This window comes from Triticum dicoccoides, chromosome 4A (assembly GCF_002162155.2).
Source record: "Triticum dicoccoides isolate Atlit2015 ecotype Zavitan chromosome 4A, WEW_v2.0, whole genome shotgun sequence".
Taxonomy (NCBI): domain Eukaryota; kingdom Viridiplantae; phylum Streptophyta; class Magnoliopsida; order Poales; family Poaceae; genus Triticum; species Triticum dicoccoides.
The window spans coordinates 233,055,908-233,063,439 of record NC_041386.1 but is presented as its reverse complement, the minus strand read 5'-3'; positions in this window follow the sequence as shown (position 1 = coordinate 233,063,439).

Here is a 7,532-nt window from a genome sequence, read left to right as displayed (position 1 = left end):
TCGGGATTTCGGGAATACTCGTGGTGTCCCATGATGGAGGATTGTCTCTGTAGATCATGAGCTTGCCATGGGCAAAGTTGGGACACCCCTGTAGGGTTTCAACTTTCGAGAGCCATGCCCGCGGTTATGTGGCAGATGGGAGTTTTTACTATCCGATTGTAGTGAACTTGAAGATAATCTCACTAAAACACACCAACCGCGTGCATAACCATGATGGTCTCTTTCGACGAAGTTCGGGAAGAGAACACGGTGGGGTTATATTTGAACGTAAGTAGTTTAGGATCACTTCTTGATCATCGCTACATTGCAACCATTTGCGTAGCTTCTCACCTTGTTCTTGTATTCGTAAGTTAGCCACCATACGAATGCTTAGTGCTTGCTTCAAATTCACCACTTAACGATGCCATACCTATTTAAGCTTTGATAGTCTTGACACCGTGGGTATATGATTGTTGAGTCCCCGTGGCTCACAAATTACTACAAACACAGTTGTAGGTACCATTGAGTCTGATGCAGGAGATGCCACTGAGCTCTAGTGGGAGTTTGACGAAGATCATGTTCGTTTCTATGTTACTTTTCCAGACAATCAGTAGAGGACCTAGTCGGAGTATCCAGGGATAGTAGCAGGGTCGTGTTTTCTTTATATCTAGTCTATAGTTGGATTCTACTATATGAATGGATGATTGAATGATATTTATGCTACTCTGGGCAAGTGTTTCCTGGATCTCGTATTCTATCTATTCACTTGGTTGTATGTATTTGTATGCCACCTTGCTACGCGTCCGAAATGCGATTATGCCTGAATCATGAGATCATCATGTGATTGGGATAGAATTGCATCTTCGGCGTTACAGTGCAGCTATTGGATATACTCTTGATGATCTTAAGGGCATTAGTCCCACTGTATATGTCATCACAAAATTAATTTGGAGCCTGATGCTAAACCAGTTGTTGATCATCAACGACGGTTAAATCCTAAGATGAAAGAAGTGGTATGAAATGAAATTAACGCTTCTGGAGGCAGGTATAATTTATCCTATTGCTGATAGTTGATGGGTAAGTCATGTTCATTGTGTCCCTAAGAAGGGCGATATTACTGTTGTTCCTAATGATAAGAGTGAATTGATTCCACAAAGAATTGTTACAGGTTATAGAATGGTAATTGATTTTCACAAATTAAACAAAGCTACTAGAAAAGATCATGACCCTCTACCTTTTATTGAAAAAATGCTAGAAAGACTATCCAAACATACACATTTTTGCTTTCTAGATGGTTATTCTGGTTTCTCTCAAATAGCTGTGTCAAAAGAGGACCAAAAAAAGACCACTTTTACTTGCCCTTTCGGTACTTTTGCTTATAGACGTATGCCTTTTGGTTTATGCAACACCCCTGCTACCTTTCAAAGATGTATGACTACTATATTCTCTGACTTTTGTGAAAAGATTGTTGAGGTTTTCATGGATGATTTCTCCGTTTACGGAACTTCTTTTGATGATTGCTTAAGTAACCTTGATCGAGTTTTGCTCAGATGTGAAGAAACTAATCTTGTCTTGAATTGGGAGAAGTGCCACTTTATGGTTAATGAAGGTATTGTCTTGGGCATAAAAATTTTGAAAGAGGTATTGAAGTTGATAAAGCTGAAGTAGATGCTATTGACAAGATGTCGTGTCCTAAAGATATCAAAGGTATAAGAAGTTTCCTTGGTCATGCTGGTTTCTATAGGAGGTTTATTTCTAGGCCTCTCACTAATCTCTTGCAAAAAGATATTCCTTTTGTTTTTGATGATGATTGTGTAGAAGCATTTGAAATACTTACAAAAGCCTTGATTTCTGCACCTATTGTTTAGCCACCCGATTGGAATTTACCCTTTGAAATTATGTGTGATGCTAGTGATTATGCTGTTGGTGCTTTTCTAGGACAAAGAGTTGATAAGAAGTTGAATGTTATTCATTATGCTAGTCAACCCTAGACGGCGCCCAGAGAAATTATGCTACTATTAAAAAATATTTTTTTAGTAGTTGTTTTTTCTTGTGATAAGTTCAGATCTTAAATTGTTGATTCCATAGTAACTGTTCACACTGATCATGCTGCTATTAAATATCTTTTAGAAAAGAAAGATGCTAAACCTAGACTTATTAGATGGGTTCTGTTGCTGCAAGAATTGGATTTGCATATTATTGATAGAAAGGGAGCTGAGAACCCCATTGCAGACAACTTGTCTAGGTTACAAAATGTTCTTGATGATCCACTGCCTATTGATGATGGCTTTCCTATGAACAATTAGCTGTCATAAATGCTTTCTCATAATACTCCATGGTATGCTGATTATGCTAATTACATTGTTGCTAAATTTATACCACCTAGTTTCACATACCAGCAAAAGAAAAAGTTTTTCTATGATTTAAGACATTACTTTTGGGATGACCCACGCCTTTGTAAAGGAGTAGATGGTGTTATTAGACATTGTGTACCTGAGCATGAACAGGAATAGATCCTGCGCAAGTGCCACTCCGAGGCCTATGGAGGACACCACACTGGAGATAGAACTAAGCACAAGGTATTGCAATCTGGTTTTTATTGGCCTACTCTCTTCAAGGATGCTCGTAAGTTTGTCTTGTCTTGTGATGAATGCCAAAGAATTGGTAATAATACACTACAAAAAATACACTTCTGTGATGATACGTGTTTGTCACAGTAGGTCACATTTTCTGTCATGCATGTACATCCATGAAAAATTTATGATAGAATCAAGATAGTCATACTTGTGCTGTCGTAGAAGTGTTCCATGACATTACCAAAATTATCATCACGGAAGTGTCCACTTCGATGACGATAAATCGCATGTCATAGAAGTGCTTTCATCAAGGGTGACTGACACGTGGCATCCACCGTAACGGAAGGCTGTTAAGCTATCGGGTCCGGTTTTGGATCCGATAACCCATTAACAGCCCCGACCAATGGGGATTTTCCACATGTAAAATCATCATTGGCTGGAGTAAACATGTGTCGGCTCACCGTTGGGAAAGATGCCATCCACTCATTGGACCCAAAGTGCCTATGATACGTCGACACGTGACACAGCCCAACAGAGGCCCATTCCTGTGAAAAGGCCGGCCCGTTTGACTTGGTCAAACGGTGGTGGGCCGGCCCACGGCAAGCCTGTTAATGGCCTGTTCGCATATAGCCCATTTACAGCCCGCTATCCCAGAGCCTGTTTATGGCCTATCCGAATTAGGCCCGGTAGCATCATCTGGGCCGTCCAATATAATTCCAGCCTGTTTTAACTTCCGGCCCATGTATGGCCCATGACGTCTTTTGGCCCATATGAGGCCCTTAGTAACCCTCGGCCCCTTAACGGCCTGTGGTAAAACTAACCCGTAATGAACAGTGTATCACTTTATATCCATTAATGGCCCATTATTCCGTTGGGCCGTTTCCAGCCCATGTTATCTTTCGGCCTTCTAAGGACCCATTTATTCTTGGGCTCATTTCCAGCATTCGGTTACTTACGGCCCGTTACTATCATTTTCTGCTTGTGGGCCAAATTCAGCCCGTGGTTACGGTCGGCCCGTTTGTGGCCCTTTAATACGTTGGGCCATTTTCATGTCGAAAAAACCCGTTGGGCTATTTTCATAGAGTAATCAAATACGGCCTATTAACGGCCCATTATTTTCCACGAATAGTACGGCCCATGATTGGCGAAATGATGATACGCCCCGTAGAAGGCCCATGGATCCTACGGCCTGTAAAAGGCCCATGGATCGTACGGCCCGTAGAAGGCCAATGGATCCTACGACCCGTATAGAAGGCCAATGGATCCTACAGCCCGTAGAAGGCCCATGGATCATACGGCCCGCAGGAGGCCCATGGTTACAACAGTCCGTGTGTTGCCATGATTATTTTGGCCTAGTTTCCAAAAATAGGTTATTGGGGCCACTAGAAAAACACAGAGAAAGAACTGCAGTGACTACAAGCAAACAACTAAACAAGACAATAAGGAAATAAATAAGCAAGCAATTAACGCTAGCCCATTACTGCTATTACACATATTACATCCACTGGGCATCAAAGTTCGCCACCAGTGCAAATATAGGGAACAAAGAAGCATATTACATACACTGGCCGTCAAAATTGGCCACCAATGCAAATAAACGCGACAGCAAAACAAGAGCATAACTGAAACAACTTCAGAAGAGCTCATGAAACGTGGTATCCACCATGCTGCCAATAAGCTTAGCAAGCTTATTAACTTTGTCCTGTTTGGCGCTAAAATCCTCCAATGCTTGCTGCTGCACCAGAAAGTATGCATCTGTATGCTCCAGGGACTTCCGTCGTCCTTCCGCTTCTTGTCGCAGCACATCTGATCGATGTCTTTTTGCTTGTAGTTGAGACTCAAGAAACCGAACTGATTCAGACAGTGAGTTTGAATAGCTTGTGCAAGTGGTAGTGGCTAGTAACTCGAACACTAAACCAAGACAGGACTTTGGGGTTGTCTCACTGTCTTCGAGATAGTCTTCCTTAGCTATTCTATCAGCTTTGTTGGAGACCAACAAGGATGTGTCAATATCCTGAACCTTATCTGCATTACTTCCTTTACCATTGCTTAATAAGGCACTCTTCCCCAATATTCTGTCAGCATTCTAAAAGAAGAAACAAGCAGACACATAACAGGTTTAGCATGTACTAGTATATGAAACTCATTTCGGTGAACCAGTTCATTAGTAAGGTGGAAACGATTAAACTACCAAGTCTTCTATTGCCAAGTACTAGTACATAATAAAAGCATCAAACAAACATATATCTATGTCCTATGGTCATTGCATTATCTTTCCAAATCAAAATAGAGACACGGTTCAAATCATATCAGTTCAACACAAAGCAGCAGTGAAAAAATACAAAGTGTGGGAAACTACATGGCACAACAAGATTTCAGATGGGTACCACGGGTCTACATGTACAACAACACTATTGGCCCTGTTGTGATGCTAGTAATGTGCATGATACGAGAAGTCAACTATATAGACAATTGAAATTGAAATCAACAGAGCTATCGATAAGAGCAAGCATGTTAAAGAAACATGCATGAACATACCTGCTGTGCCATTGGAGTTTCGATTGGATCCTTCAATTTAAAAATAAGTTTGTATGAGTAAATATAGTGATACAAGAGCAAAGCAATATGCACGACAACAATCATAGTTAAAAAAGGCGCGCCTAAGCGAGCGCTTAAGTGCGCCTAGGCTCTAGGTGTTGGCGAAACGCATTGCGCATTACTATGCTTAATCTGTGCATAACTGGGCATAAGCATGCGCTTTGGTTAGTAAAGCGCAAGGTGGTGGCAAAACGCACAATTAACGCCTAGCGCTTTTTTGAACAATGATAGCAATGGAATCTTAAATTAGAACAGTTGTTCTTCAGGTTTAGGCACTTGTTCTACATGAACAGAGTACAGTAAGACGCAAGAATATAGTACTTAAAAATAGAAAATGAGCTTATAGACCTTACCACATTCTTGGTTCGGGACCAGTACAGAACAAGGCGTTCCCAGTCATCTTCCAGTAAATGTGTCTCAGGAGAACGTAAGGGAATTTGATGAGTTTCTTTGCCGGTGAAGTACGTTTTCTTCAAGTAATTCCGATACTGCCACCAAGCATTCTTGAAGATAGTAGAGGTATTAGCACAGGTTACCTCATCCTGAGTTTACAAATCGGCCCTTCTCTATAGAGAAAAATGGGAAAATTTGTTGTATTATAACCATCATGGAGGTAGGATGTATGGGACAAAGCAAAGTAATTGCCATGAATAACATTACTTACACATAACTCCTGGACAAACACCTCCAGCTGGCATTTTCCTTCATCTTCAGTATAATATTTCCAAGATGGGAAGATAGCACATATGATTTAACAACATCAAATGTGATAGATGCTAAACTACGACTAGCTAGTTGTGCTTCCTCCACAGGAATAGGCGTACTAACTGGTGGAGTTGGGGTTCGCCGTGGTAGTACTGGCCCTTTGGGAACTGGAGCTGCCTTACTAACTGCTCTTGTTTGGGAGCTCTGTGGTGGAGATGGTGTTGTGTCAACAGGAACTGGGTTACTATCTGCTGGGGTTGGGGTTAGATTGGGTGAAGCTGGTTCTCTGTCCATCGCAGTAGGGGTACAATATGCGAGAGTTTGGGTTATGTGTGGTAGGCCTGGTTCTCGTGCATGTACAACTGGGGTTCTATCTCCACCAAGAGGTAGCACTGTTTTAGTTGGTTCTCTGTCCATCGCGGTAGGGTTACAATCTGCGAGAGTTTGGGTTATGTGTGGTTGGACTGGTTCTCGTGCATGTACAACCGGGGTGCTATCTCCACCAAGAGGTAGCACTGTTTTATTTTAAGACTGTGTTTTTAGTCTGCTAGATGCTGGCATCACCCGCTCCAATTCAAATGGCTGATAAACAGGAAACATAGTTGAATGTACAGACATTGTATGAGAGATAGATGCAATAGATATATAGTGTGGAAAAAAGAGGGCATGAAATATTTGGCATGTATATTGTTTAATTAAAATGGATAGCATGACATAATTTCACATATATGATGTATATCTAAACTGGATAGCATAGCATAACATAATTCAAAGATATGATGAATAACTAAACAGGATTGCATGACATAATTCACCTACATGTTATCTAAGTAATCAGGATCACATCATTTAATTCACATATGTGATTTATATGCTAAACAGAGGGCATTAGATATGATGTCTGAACTAAGAACACGGTGTTGAATATTGTGTATATGATGTCTAAACTATGCAATGCAAGACACCATATGCATGATATGAGCAGTATAACCGTGCCAAGTTAGAGCATACACCTCGGTGGGGGAATAGGACTGGTCATCTGTCTCTAAATCCATCTTTGAGGAGCTATAGGGACCCAATAAGATATCTGCTTCGACAGGTAGCACTATCTGGTCTGAAGGCCTTGTTTTCACTCCAGATTTTTCAATCTCCCACCCAAATGGCTGATTCACAGGAAGAGTAGTTTAATGTACAAACATTGTCAACAAATGGAAATGTAATGAAGAAAAGGATGGGCAAGATATCATTCAAATATATGATGCCTGGTTAAACAGGATGGCATTGCACATTTCACGTATATTATGGCTGGCTAAAAGACATGAGACTGCATAATTCCCATATATGATATAGAAACTAAACAGGTGGCATTACAGAACATGTATAAACTAAGCAGATGACATATATGATGTCAAAAGTAGGCACTAAAAGGCAACATATGCATGATATGACTAACATCATCATGCCAAGGTAGAGCAAACACCTTGGGGGTAAATAGGAGTGGTCAACGGCGTCTGAATCCGCCTCAGAAAAAATAGCTTCCTCTGGATTACAATCTGGAGAGGGTGGGGAGGGTTTTCCATTGACCCACCATGGAGCAATATCTGCATAACATTGTATTGCCGTGCAAAACTCTTCTCTTTTTCTCTACATGTTCAACATGACTGTGTACATTAT